The following is a 15,380-nucleotide window of genomic DNA, read 5'->3' as shown; positions in this document are numbered from 1 at the left end:
GTTGTAGTGTAAATGGCTTCATTAGCTTGGCATTTTAGGCCTCTAAACTTGATTTGCTTGAGACGATTACATGTTAAAGTGTCATTTTACATGTAATTTCAGTGTTTATAGCTCTGTCACATGCTCAGTTGTTTCACTCTTTCATTCCCTTTTAGAGTTGCTTTTGTGTCTTGTTTGTAGCCTAACATGTGAGCATGTTTTTCTACTCTTTTGTGCCTTAATCTTAGCAAGTTTTAGCTCTTATTTTAACATGTTTTAGCTCTATCTAGAGTTGGTTTAGTCATTTGAGCTTGATATTACATGCCTCTAGTGTAGTGCTCTTCACTAGTTTATTGTGTTTGGCTTTTGAACAGGTTGTGCATGTGTTGCTTGCATGTTGTAGTATTATTTTTCATGCCATTTCAGCACTGCAATACTGCAATGTCCTTGATTTCTTCACTTTTACATTTGTTTTGCGGTTCGGTTAGCCATAAGGTTGCGTTTAAGCTTGAGATAGAGCTTGTGCTCAATGGCTTTAACACTCTTTTGAGGGTTCCTCCTAGCCAAAGGCATGATCTCTCTCATGTCTTAAACCGTCCTTTGGTTGACCCCTCTCTCATTAGAGGACACTTACCTTGGACAAATTGAATAAAGAATGGCTTGGTAATCTTAAGATGAGTAAACAAGAATTGGACAAGTAAAACCTGACAAAGATAAGCATGTTGTGTTTGCAATGCATTGTGTTCAATCAGACGTTATAATGAACACAAGGTAGATTGGTCCATTTCATACTTGAAGTGATGAAATGAGCCAATATCCTTTGTCTCCACCACCCTTGATCATGCATGATAGGGTGGTGGTCCTTTGAGTCTTATTTTTGTGCATTTATCGAAATTGTACTCCTTGGATCTTTGGCCATCATGCATTGAAAATGCTTGATTGGTGGTTTTGGATCCAAGAGTGCCTCTCCTTTGATGTTTTGAGATGATAAGGAGGGGCACAGTACGAACATATCCTTGGAAAACCCTCCATTTTGCTCTGTTTGTGCTCTATTGCAGTATGATGATTCAGCACACCAGTGGCTCGCCCGACAGTGGCTCGCCCGACAGTGGCTTCATTCTTGGCCGGCAGCACACCTTTTTGGCCGACAGGTGGCCGGCAGCAAGCACTCATGGCCGGCAGGCCACTGGTGCAATCCTCAGCATTGATTTGGTAAGTTGGAGCAGAAAGTTCTTGGTCAACCCTGCAAATAGAGCCTTTTAAGAGCAAACCGGGGGGCTTTTCGGGGTGAAAAACCGAGTGCATGCATCTTCTACATCCCCGGAGCAGAGTAATAACAACATAGTTTAATGTGTTAATTACTTGGTTAATTTGTATTGATTATTGTAATAATTAATTAGCTTTAGCTTAGCTATTTCTTTATTTTGTTTCGTAATAATTAGTCTAATTAGTTTAATTAGATTAGTTAGATTAGTTTCGCTTAATGTAGCTTAGCTTATTCATTCGGACCCTCCTTCGAGAGGGCACAATGTTGTAATAAGTGTGTGTGTGTGTGTATGTCTTCCAACCCCACGTCTTTCTCCCTTTTATTTAACCGCTTTCAATGGTTATATTAGGGCACGCTTCAATTAGCATACCTTATGCTTGTATGTTTGCATCATTCATTTGTCTTACATGCACCGGCTCGACGCATCATACAAACTTCATTGCAAATTTCAATATACTTATTTGAATACGTGTTCGAAAACATGTTATCAAAGTGTTGCATTCATATGCCATCCTAGATAGCCGAGCCTGTTTAGTTGCATTATTGCATATGTTGCATTAAACATCTTAACATAGTTAGAATCATGCATATTTCTAACTGGTTTTTATTTTGGCTTGGAGTACTTGGTAAGCTTTTACGCTTTAGCATTCCTGTATGAGTGTGAGTGTTGCCATGATAGCATGCTTGCCATGAGGCTATTTGCTTAAGTGATTAACTGCATGAATGCTTGTGGATGAAGGCTTCATTGTTTGAATTTGGACAATTCATTAAATGTGAGTTTTAAGCCCACTTTACAAAATGGCAAATCATATTTTAAGCCCACTTGAGGGTGGCAAATCCGCACTTTAGCCCATTTGAGGGTGGCACTTTCAAACCATTTTCAAAAACAAACATGAGTTGTTTTGTTCCAATTCTTGTGATATAGTCTATACTTGTATGCTGTGCGCATCACATAGTAAAGTTAGCTAAATAACCGGAATAAGAACACATGTATTTATAAAACAACATATCATGCTTAGTAGAGACCGATCCTTTGATCGGGCGAGCGGGGGTACTCATTTCATGACCTTCCCCTCTCGTACCCGAGTTCCCTAGCCGAGGCGGCTTTGGTGATGACGAACACGTGGCCTTTGGCATCGGTTAGGGTTTCCTAAAGTTTCCCAAAATAAAATATTTAGGTGGCGACTCTGTAATCTGGAAAAACAGTCTAGTTTGGCATTATTTGATTCAAAATCTGATTTTCCAAAATGATTTGTTAGATTGCTCTCTTTGGTATTTATCAGTTTCACATTGCACTTTGTGAGATTAGATTCAGAATCGTGATAGGAGTCCGACCTGTAAGACCAATTCGCGCCTCTCTGAAAGGGGGGGCGTGCGAAGAAAGTCGAGTCTACAATATGAGGGAATGATTCTTGAGGGAGAAAGAAATGACAAAACAACAAAAGAAATGGGAAATTAACACTCACCAAGAATCGACGAGTGTTCATCTATTTTGCTAAGTGCTTTCGAGTGTTCATGGCTGCTGTTCAACATCAACTTACTAGGAATAAGCTAGTTTAGGGTTTGGCTCTTCATCATCGAGTCACAGTCACAAATAGGTTTTGGAAATCAATATAATGGAAGTAGATGAAGGCTTTTGGGAGAAGAGGGAAAGAGAGACAGTGTGAGAAAAAACTGAAAAGGCATGAGGAAGATACTGAAAAACATGGAGATCAAAACTGGCATGAGAGAGAGAGAGAGAGAGAGAGAGAGAGAGAGAAAGAGAGAGAGAGAAAAGACATCAATATCTGGCACAAGTTCTAAAAATCATATCACCTGTAACCTACTCCCTAGACTAGTCTACCAAAATCAAGTGCAAAAAGCCATTATCACTTGTCAGGTTATAATGCTTAGAGATAAAGGGTAATATGAAAAGCCAATAGCACATACACGAGTAAAATTATACAATATAACAAATATCTGTCGGATTGGTCTTTTTGGTTACCACATATATGAAATCGTGGCCCATTCGAAAAAATTGATTTTTTTCATTGAAAGCAACCTGCTATCGTTTGTTGTTTATTGAGAAACCATCCGTGGGTTGATGTTTTTGGTTTGAATTGGTCGGTTTCATCGATTGGTTAAGGTTTTTGTACAACTTTACCTTCTGAGTTTATCCCTACTTGAAAATTGTGTGTAGCTTATTTGAAGTACACAAATTAATCAGTGGCCAACATGAATTGCATTTTCCTACCCTAGTTTTCGAAATTGAGCAAAGAAAACTATGAGAACTGGCGTATCTAGATGCAAGTGTTACTAGCCTCACAAGATGTGTGGGACTTGGTTGAGTGAGGTTATGAAGAACCGACAAGCCTTGAAGATGAAGAGAAATTGAATGAAGCCCCAACAGGCTACTTTGAGAGATACAAGAAGAAAAGACAAGAAAGCTTTGCAGTTGCTTTATCTAGGCATTGACAAGTCAAGCTTTGAAAAGATTTCAATCACGACAACCTCTAAAGAGGCATGGAGTATTCTTCAGAGTTCACACCGAGGAATTGAGGAGACCATGAGGATTCAACTCCAAGTATTAAGGGGGGAGCTCGAATTGTTGCAGATAGAGGACCATGAGTCAATTTTTGAGTACTTTACAAATACTTTGACAATTGTGAACTAGATCAGGCAATATGGAGACAAGATAGACGACGTTCGAGTGATAGAGAAAATTCTTCTATCCCCAAGTTTGAAGTTTGAACACGTAGTTATCATAGTTGAAGACTCCAAAGACCTTAAAATCATGACCATAGATGAGTTGATGGCCGTGCTGGAGATCCACAAGTAGATGATAAACAAGAGAACTTTCGCAAATTCCCAAGAGCAAGCTCTTCAATCAAAGTTGACATTCAGAAGGAATGAAGATGAGCAATGGAGAAAACCACAAAGAGGTGGAGGAAGAGGCCATGGACGACCTAGAAGATGTAACGCCTCAAATTTTATTATCCAAATACCATTAACAAATTCCTTATTAAAGTCCAATTCCATAATATAAATGCGGAAACAAGTTAATAATGAATAAACAATAGATGTTCTCTCGTACATACAGTGATGAAATAACCAATACAGTAAATTACAACGGATGCCCTTAGGCATACATTGAAGAATATACAACAGAACAAAATAAAATAAAAGGGATTAACCCGTTTTACAAAACATTGGCATTTCACCTACAAATAATAGGCTCCATGACCAACAATAAAAGAAGAATTCTTAGTCTTGAACAATTCTTCCAACTTCACACCTAAAAAAGGGATCAACAACGTGGGATAAACAATAATGTCCAGTAAGGATCTATAGTGATCCTAAACAATAGTATCCTCTAGATATATATTATCATGAATCCTCAAAGTCGTAAATACGTAAGTAGTGTTACCTTTTTATATCCAAAATATACACACAATTCACATGCTTTACCGAGTGTAAGCCAAAAGGAAACGAAACCTATCTCAAGTTGCCACACTTTATTGGTCATTATCTGGTATGAAATAGAACTTCCACACCACTTCACCAGGTTCTAGCTGGAAGGAGATTATAACCTATCATTCAAAGCACAATCCATTTTATTGGGTTCTAATCAGAAGGAACTTATAACCTCTATATAACACTTTTGTCATCCATCTCATCAAGTTTCCATATCATTCTAAATTACGCAAATTAATCAACTACACATACCATCTAAGAGTTTCTCTAGAACAACAATTACCATCCTCTACTGATGACCAATGACAAAATTTCTAAACAATAGATGACATTAAATCTCATAAATTAAAATAATATAATTCTCATAATGTTTCCCCAACTTCAATGTTATCAATATTGACAAAATTTACATCAACAATCATAATATCACATATCTCTATAATTAATCCCATTAGTTCCAATCGTTAACAATTACAACATAAACCATTTTCATGGCAACCATTTATTTGTTTCTCTTCCCTTATCACATTTCTAATTTTACAATAATCAATGTAGCTTAACAATTATACAAGAATTAACTCCTCTCATTTTCTCATAAATATTACATTAAAAATTTTGGCTTTTTACTTCAATCATCATAACCATATTCTATTAACTCAAATTTCTATGATCAGCAATAAAACACAAGATTCAACTCTTTCAATTCAAAATCTTAACTCTCATCTACACGCATTTTGAAAATCTCTTATCAAAATCATGTTTTTGATATAATAGAAACTATCACACATCTATCTATAACGATGTATTGAATAAAAGAAAAGCAATCCCTACCCCTTGAAGAGAAGAGAACAACCAAGAAGAACACTCTCAAATTTCAACATCACCGGATTTTGATCTCCACCGATCTACACTTAGCCCTTGGAATGCTCGTCGATTTGGCTCTAAGAACTAGTACCAAAATCTTCCTTGATTTTGTTGGATTGAAGGATTTGTAAATTTTTAGGTGGAGGTTTAAATAGAATAAGGGGAGAAAAGAGTAGAGAGTGAGAATGGAGAAAAGTGATGGAAAAGAGAGGTGTGATCAGATTTAAGGAGATTGAGCATGAAAATCGAGGTAGAAACACGCTTTGCCGCATGTGTCATGGTCCCTTCCCCATGTGCAGTGCCATTTAGCCGAACGTGCGATCCACTATAGAACCAAACTCTTTTGCTACCTCACTTTGCTGCATGTGCGGGCCCCTAAACCCAGAACCAATTTTTTCCCCATACTAATCCGCATGTGTGGGCCTACCTGCCGCACCTGCTTAAGCCCAATCCTTTCTAAAGTGATTCCATGTCTCTGGTTTTTTTCCTTACGGTCGAAACTCAAAAATTCTAACTCAAACATCAAGAAGATTAAACCAGGTTCAGTTCTCAAACACCAACACATCACCCGACACTAGAGATTCCAAAGAAAATGCTCAGTTCAAAAAGATACACTCAAGTTGGGTCACCGGCTCGAGACATCACAGAAGAAGCCCCAACATAAAGGGCATAATTCAATAATTGGTTGACAACAGAGGACAACATGTGGTTGTTCTACAAAATAGAAGAGGTCAACAGATGATTGACAATAGAAAACAACAAATGGTTGTTTCTAGAGACAGCAGTCAACAGATGGTTGATAAGAGAGGACAACAGATGGTTGCTCCATGAGGAAGAGGTCAATAGTGGGTTAACGGAAAAATAAGTGGTCATGACAGAAGCAACGTGCAATGCTATAATTGCAAAGAGTATGGTCACTATAGTAATGAGTGCACAGAACAGGTGCAACGCTATAAATGCAATCTATATGGACATTATAGTCATGAGTTCATAGAAGAAGTAACATATGGCAAAGTTGATGAGTATGTAAACTTTGCAAAAAATGAAGAAGTTTTGTTGCTCATGGCTTGCAGTGATGTTGTAGAAAAAGAAAATGATGAAGCAGCGCGGAGAATCAAGATTAAGGGGGATATTGTGAAGTAATCTTTGCTTCTCCATCGGACTAGCTAGGAGTAGGAACAAGTTTGCTAGAAACAAGGGTTCAAGGATTGCTACATGTTACTATAGGTCTGACAGCTAAAGAATTCAAGTTTGAAAAGTTTTGTTGTAGTATATTTAACGCATTCATATTATCAATGTTTAGCTATAAATATGTAAGGATTTTGATAGTTCTAAGTTGTGGGAGCTGATAAGAATAAAAAAGAGAGAGAGTCACAATTAAAAAAAGTATTTTTTGTGACCGTTACAAGCCGTCGCAAATAATAGAAATACATTCGCAAAAGACCTTTTGTGATGGCCATTTGAAGGCAAATGGGGGACACGAATGTGGGGTGGCAAATACTTTTTGCGACCGCAAAACAACAGTCGTAAACTATTTACAACTGCCTAACCTACTTATAGCGACTGATGTTTTGCCGTTGAAAAAAAAAATACCTACAATGTATTAGCGACCATCTTGTTATTGTCACAAAAAAAAAAATTTTAAATGCCTATAATATTTTGGCAACCTATATTTATATATATATATATATATATTCAAATATTATACACAATAAATGTAAAGAGATATTTGCAAAAAATTTAGCATTCATGCATTATTTTCTATCTCTTCTCTAAATAAAATTCTTTTTCTTCTTCTTCTTCTTCTTCAAAAAAAAAAAAAGTGTGCGACAATAACAAGGAGTTCCTGAAAGAATCTTGCAAAGGTTTTCCACCTCTTGCAATTACAAAGAACATTTGAGGTTACAGTAATTCTGATTCCAAGAATACTTGCAATTACCCACCCTAACACATAAAAACTAGTGTATGGGAACAAGAAATAGGGCACTCCTTCAAAGTCTTGTTACAAAATCTAGAAGCAACTCTTGAGAATACAGACGTCTTTTGGTTTCATCAACTGCTTTTTGAAAACAGTGAAGTTCAAACAATCATATGAAAACTGTTAGAATAGCAAATCAAAAGAAAACAAAATCAAACAAAATGTGACTTGAAATGATAGGAACAATTGGGCAGTCCAACTATAGCTTGTTCTAGTTCACATTTTATAAGAGACATATGGAAGTGCATTTGATATTATCACCAAACTGACCATTTGGAAGTCCACAACCTAGATTTTCAAGGCATCAGCACTTCAAGGGGTATTGAACTTGCCATACTCTTATGTCGAACAAGGTTACTACTAATTACAGCTCAAAACCAAATCACAGTTCCATTGATTCACACCTATCAAATACTAAATCCACCAATCACAATTCTTAGCCTCATTCCTCACAACAAGAACAAAATCAATAAGCTTAGCTCATTTAGTGTAATGCCCTTTAGCAATCCACTCAAAGCGCCAAAATGGGTGCAAACACTCTGGCAAACATATATATATATATATATATACGTGAAGCTATAACAGAAAATAATATCTCGTCTAACTCACCTTTGTTCTGCTGGCACCTCTCTATGGTAATTAACAATAGAGATTTGATTTTCGCTGAGAAATTGGTCCACAGCGCGACTAGAATTAAATGTGTTGCAAAACACCATCACTCTATTTCCCTTCGCTAAACTTGGCTCAAGGACCTGTATTGACATTATCAAATTGCAGAATGTGAATTTAGTTATTGATCAAAATAATTATAAAGTTACACAAACTCAATTCTATTAGTGTTTAGCTTTGTAGATAAACTTTAATATTGCTACTGCCGAGGTTAACACTTAAGTCGTTCTGTCAAATGTTCCCCAAACATGATAGGTAAAATAAGAGTTGTCAGCTTCATGTGAAGCTTGGGTCATAAGAGTTAGAGATTAGAGATTAGATAGAATCATAGAAGGTAATACCATGAATCTATAGAAAAACTTGCGGCCCATTCAAAAGGGGCATATGCTTTTCAATAATCAAACTTTGGCTTCAACAATTGTATAAAATATTAAACAAAAATAAAATAAAATTCATCTTTCCCTTACAACACAAGGTTTTGGGATACAATTAGAAGTCATCCTACTTCCACCATAAGATTTAGATCCCTTAGAGACATCTATTTTTTTTTTTTTTTTCCCTTCCATAGTTAGGCTAATCAAGTTTAGCTATCCACTGTAGCAAAAAATTAAGTATCAGACAGTACACCTTTTGGAAAAGTTTTTTAAATGACCTACAAATAATTTGTCTCAAAAGCATTAGAATTCCATTGGTAATACGATAGCCATGTAACACCCTCAACATGATGTCTATGTTCTTATGTGTAAAACACTTTTTTTTTTCTTTTCGTCAGGAGAAAAGATAGGTCATTGCTACTATTACTATTGCTATCAATGCCAAACTGCCACTGCTTTATTACTGGTGATTAGTATAGAACAATTACAAAGATCAACATAAATAGACATGCAGCAATGCCTCCAGCTTGTTTTCAAAACCTGAAAGTTTGATGAAATTATGGAAAGCAGATGCAATCTTCTTATGCAATGTTGAAGTTAAAAAATGTATAATTCCTTAAAATCTTCATCAATCAGCTTCTTATGCAATGTTGAAGTGCGCAAATGTATAATTCCTTAAACTCTTTATCAATCAACTTTTGTAGTACCTGCAAAAGATCCCAAAAGTTAATTGTTCAACATCCATGAAAATTCACATCAACTATGTAAATGGAATTGTAAGAATTTAGAATTTGTTATATGTTTCTTGATTGGACCGAATAAATTTGAAAATTTTCCTCCCTCCCTCCTTTCTCCAAACATATACAAAAAAATATGATTATAGAAATCACCAAAGACATTCACAACATCCAACAAGCAAAAGTTCCAACAGCAAGAGCAATGATGAATACACTTGTACCAGGTGATAAAGATTCATGTCAATATCAATGCTGACAAATGAATCAACTAGAAAATCCAGTCAGCATAATCAACGAACTAATTAAATATCACATATAAATCAAGCAAATTCAATACTAGGACTTTTTATCTTCCAAATTCAAATTTACTAGTTCTTGCCTCAATGAATTAAAACTTGTTGACAATTAATGAAATCTTGATTCCAAGTTAAAAATGATAATGTACTACTCACTATAATGTATTGAAGAAGAAATTGAGAGATATACACTAATAGATATGGAAAACTGCAAGAAAATAGGGCAAGAATGAAATGAGTTGAACCGGTACATACATGTACACAGATGAGAAAGGAATGAGTCAAGCCAAAGCTTCCTCGTATGATATGTGTGTGTGGCTAGAGAGAGAGAGAGATTGCGAAAGAGAGAGAGGGATTTAGAGAGATTTATACGCCTGGAGATCTTCAGACGACGATGGTGAGTGAGTAAGTTGACGAACGAGCGGGCGAGAAAGTAGAGCTATACAAGTCTTTTAAACGCGTGCAAAAGAGAGAGAGAGGAAGAGAGAGAGAGAGAGAACGATCTGCCATAGATCTTCAGAACTATTTGTCAATTCTCTCTCTAGAATCATCTAGAACACATGCTATCAGCGATATATACACAAATATATGTATGTATACACACACACACACAGAGGTTAAAGAGGGCAGGGGCGAAGGCGAGGCAAGGGGACTGAAGGAGAGAGAAATGTCAATGGTAATCGAAAAAGTGAGAGCTTTGATGATTGATTTAAGAGAGAGAGAGAGAGACGATATCAATGTTTGTGAAAAAGGGCTAGGGCAATTATAAGAAAAGGGAGAAGAAAAAAAAATATAAGGAATGAATTGATTATTTGTGACTGATAATTAGGTGGTTGCAAATTATATAGTAACAAAATGTCATTTTTTTAGTAGTGAGTGTAAGAGTTTCAGAGAAAGAGAGGCTTTCTCCATTGTGTTTGTTTTCCAATATTGATTAAAGTTGAGTTTTCAACTTTAATATATCTCTCTGTGTGTTTTGAATTACCACCAGTAATTCTAAAAGTCTCCTCCCTCCAACAAAAACCGACACAGTTTTGGTATCTTTCAATCTCAGCCATTTTTCTATCAAGTGCGACACGTGTCACTCTAAGAATTTTTTACTTTTTGATCTACCACAATTCACCCTAACGCATCTGAATAATGTCAATGATGTTATAAATGATTGTTTCCAATCCGACTTACTAGCACGTAAAAACATGAATATTAATTGTTGTTTTGGGAATTAATTATTTTGGTAATTTTTTTTTTAATCTTTCTATGAAATTATGTATTAAAAAAGTAGGCAGTGATTTGATTATTTATAGTGACTTTTTTATTTATTTTTATTAAAATAGTCTATTAATTATCAAGGCCTAAATCAAATTGATAGTTCAAAATATTCAAATAATTCAAAATGTAAAAGTAAAATTAACCCTTCTTTTTATCAAATAGGATTCAGCTAACTAAGGCCAGGTTTGACATCCTCAAAAAAATTCAAAAAGCCAAAAAGTCACTAAAAAAGTAAAAAAGTTTATACTATTTACCTCTTTTTGGCGAGAAATCTATCAATTGAAGAAAAAAAAAAAAAAAACAAAACAGCGTTGCACAAACTGTGCAGCCACACATTCCAACAAAATTTTCAACGTGGCACACTTGTAGCCATTGATGTGATATAAATTTTTTTTTTTTTTTGAAAAGTGACAGAAAGTGCACTGCGCAGTGTCAGCAAGGGTAATTTCGTAATTTTACAATTTTATACAATATTTTAATACACATTTTTTCTTAAAAAGTCAAAAAGTTAACTCAAACATTCATATTTTTTTCCTCTACTTTTTAGTGTAAAAAGACAAAATGTGCACTTATTTAGGACATCCCAAACAACCCCTAAAAGTCAAGGGCCTAAACGCATGAGCCAAATGTGTTTCTATCAACTCCATTTGGCCTTTCAACAGGTGCATATAGACAACCCAATCACCATTCCCTAGTGGACTCGGCATGGGCATCACATACCCAGTCTCCATACCCCAAGGGAAATGGTGCGACCCTAACATTGGCTTTCCCCACCCAAAGTCCACCTTTGACACCGGAAACTACTACTCAGCTGACAGCATAAAAGCTGGTCCGGTATCCTCATCCCCACCGTTAGCATATGTCTTTGTAAGAGTCGGCTCTAGACGGTGAGGCTCTACCCAGTCTATTAAGTCTAGGAAGTGCTCTTTTGTCACCGCACTTTCCAAGCACTCGTGCACCATGTCCGCCGCCCAACTCAATGGCCTCTTTCTGAGCTCATCAGCTCTCTTTTCGCCAAGCGAAATGGACAAAACGTTCCCAAAGTAAGAATTCATCAATTTTAACTTGTCAGTTTCTTTACCGCCCATCCTTAGCCTACCAGGTAAGCATATCCATAAAGTGGCTCATATGTCACATGTTTTATTCATTTATTTATATTATTATATAAATAATATATATATATATATATATTATATTTTAATCAGTAAAGAATTGAGTAACTAACGTAAATCATATCTACTATCCCATTAAGTGGTTTCATAGGAAGTTACAACTTTTCTAATAGTAGGAAGTTATGAGAAATTACACTTGGATCATGGGTCCAAGCCTATCTATATATGCATGTGGTAGCCATCAAAACATAGACCTTTTTTTTTTTTTTTTTTTTTTTTGAATAGAATAGGCTTGAAACTTTATTCCTTTCACTTTCCTTATAGTTTTGTGAAAGTGTTTTGTGAGTGAGTTTTGCTTATACATTCAAGACTTGATCATTCAAAGAATGAGATTGAAAGGTTTGGACATCATGGCAGGAGGTATTCTTCTTTCCTAATTAAATTATTTTAATTATCACAATTGGTATCAAAGCCAAGTTTTGTTATGTTGTTTAGCATTATTAATTTTATGGAGGCCAAATCATATTCGATCTTATTCATATCTCTGTCCCATCATTATCTTTGTTATACCAACGTGTTCACTATTTGACGAAATCCTAGCTTTATATTTATGACTGTAACACAAGACACTACTGCATGTACAAATAATGATAAAATTGTTACTTTATGCCATGAAAATTTATGTGAAATAAGAGCATGTATACACTATGTGTTAGACTTTTGGAATTTATTTTGGTCTAACTTTTAAACAAAATCTAGTATGAGTTTGAATTACATGTGTTTTGGTCTTAGGATTCATGTGATATTAATCTGATTGCATGTATTATACATTATATGCATTAAAGGATTATGTACTTGTTGTGACCATAAGGAATTACTCACATTAATAAATTATGCCATAAATAAATAAATTTATATATATATATATATATATTTGTTTTAAGAATAGCCACAGCATCTTAAGACATAAAGATGTAGTGATCCTCAGTATTTTGATAACATAAAGTTAAAAAAAAAATAATAATTTAACATTTTTATATTGCAATTATGTTTTATAAATAATTTCTCAGTCCCACAGGAAAATAGTTATTTATGAAATTTAAATTGGAATAAGATAATGGATTGGGTATTAAAGGGATTGAACACTCTAAACCCATAAGTATAAGTTTTCTTTTCCTTTGAATATTTCGGAATCCATTAGTCATATTATAAAGTAATAGCAAATCTAATAAAGTTTAGTGACCTCTACCCACAGGAAGGTTTAGATTTGTTACTGAATTTGACATTAGTTCATTCAAACTATAGTTATTATTTCAAAGTGTTAATGGTATTCTTGGTAATTGCAGTGATTTCTACATCTGTATTATCTAATGAGTCTTCTCGTATTCCATTCTTGAAAGATGATAATTTTTCGGACTGGAAGGACAAAATTCTTCTAACATTAGGGTGCATGGACCCCGATCTGGCACTCCGTGTGGATGAACCTCCTGAACCCAGGAACGAGAGTTCCGCTGTAGAAAAGAGTGCTTATGATAAGTTTAAGCAATCTAATCGCTTAAGCATAATGTTCATAAAGTTACTTATCAGCTAGAGCATTAGGGGTTCAATCCCACCATCTGATAAGGTCAAGAACTATATGAGGGCTATTGAAGAGCAATATGTTAGTTCTGACAAGGCATTGGCAAGCACCCTAATGAACAAACTATCAAGAATGAATCATAACAATTCTAGGAGTGTGCGTGAGCACATTATGGAATAAGGGACATTGAAGCTCGTCTAAGTCCTTAGAGATTGAGATTTCTAAGTCATTTCTTGTTAATTTCATACTCAATTCTTTTTCTGTGGAATATGGAGCATTCCAAATTTATTACAACACACAGAAGGAAAAATGGCCTATCAATGAACTTTTGAGCATGCGTGTTCAAGAGGAGGAGAGATTGAAGCATGGAAAAGTGGAAAATGCTCATCTAGTAACACATAAAGGAGGGCAATGAAAAAGGGGCAAATGTGATCAAAAATTGAAGAAGCTTGGTAAAGTGCCATTTAAAAATCATGGCAATAAGGATGCATGCTTCTTCTGCAAGAAAAAAAGGTCACATGAAAGAATGCCCCACGTATAAGAAATGGCTTAAGAAGAAAGGTAATCTCATATCTCTTCTGTGTTATGAATCTAATTTTGTTAATACTCATCAATTTGATTGGTGGATTGATTTGGGGTTCTACAATTCACATTGCTAGTACCATGCAGGGCTTCTTCAGCCTAAGGAAACTGATGGGAAGTGAACAAGGCATCTATTCGGGCAATGGGATGTGTTCGCACGTCGAAGCTGTGGGAATTTTCAGATTTGTTTTAAAGAATGGCTTTGTTTTGGATCTTGAAAACACTTTTTACATTCCATCTTTTTCTAAAAATTTAATTTCTATTTCTAGACTAGTACCTTTTGGATTTGAATTTCAGTTTGTTAGAGAAAATTTTAGTTTCTTTAAAAACTCTATTTCTATAGGATTTTGTACTTTAATTAATGGTTTGTACAAATTAAATTTGGATCCTGTTTTTGAACAAAATCTTTTAACCTTACATGGTGATATTGGCATTAAGCGTAATTGTTAATGAGTCCTCCTCTATGCTTTGACATAAGAGATTAAGACATATCTCCATTGAGAGAATAAAGAGGTTGGTTAATGATGAAGTCCTTCTGACTCTTTGATTTTACTAACTTTGGTATTTGTGTGGAATGCATAAAGGGAAAGCAGACCAACGAGACCAGTAAAGATTCCAAAAAGAGCGAGGAAATTCTTGGAATCATACATTGATATTTGTGGACCATTTACTCCGCCTTCTCTGAATGGTCAAAGATATTTTATCTCATTTATTGATGACTATACACGATACATGTATCTCTACCTCTTGTTTGATAAGGCCGAGGCACTTGATGCCTTTAAAGTTTATAAAGTAGAGGTAGAGAAACAAACAGAAAAGAAAATTAAAATTATGAGGTCAGACAGGATGAAGAATATTATGGGAGGTACATAGAATTGGGACAATTACCAGGTCCATTTGCTAAGTTCCTTAAAGAAGAAGGCATTATTGCACAATATTCAATGCCTGGCACATCACAACAAAATGGTGTTGCTGAAAGAAGGAACCAAACACTTATGGACGTGGTAAAGAACATGCTTAGTTATTCTAATGTGCCCATAAATTTGTGAAGTGAAGCTTTGAAAACCGCTATGTATATCTTAAATGGGGTTCGGTCCAAGGTTGTTCCCAAAACACCATTTGAGTTATGGAACGGATGGAAGCCAAGTTTAAGGCACTTACACGTTTGGGGTTGTCCAGTTAAAGTGAGAGTGTATAACCCACATTTAAAGAAATTAGACC

At 35.3% G+C, this 15,380-nt stretch overlaps 1 pseudogene; it reads right to left on the bottom strand.

Moving 5' to 3' along the window:
- Positions 1-11,455: 11,455 nt before the first annotated feature.
- LOC114317126 (coniferyl alcohol acyltransferase-like) overlaps positions 11,456-15,380 on the bottom strand; it is a 37,956-nt pseudogene continuing 34,031 nt past the window's right edge.

The sequence above is a fragment of the Camellia sinensis genome, chromosome 1 (genome assembly GCF_055761805.1).
Source record: "Camellia sinensis isolate YWXY chromosome 1, ASM5576180v1, whole genome shotgun sequence".
NCBI classification, from domain to species: domain Eukaryota; kingdom Viridiplantae; phylum Streptophyta; class Magnoliopsida; order Ericales; family Theaceae; genus Camellia; species Camellia sinensis.
Note: the sequence above shows the minus strand (reverse complement) of the source record. Positions and strands in the feature narration are given on the sequence as shown.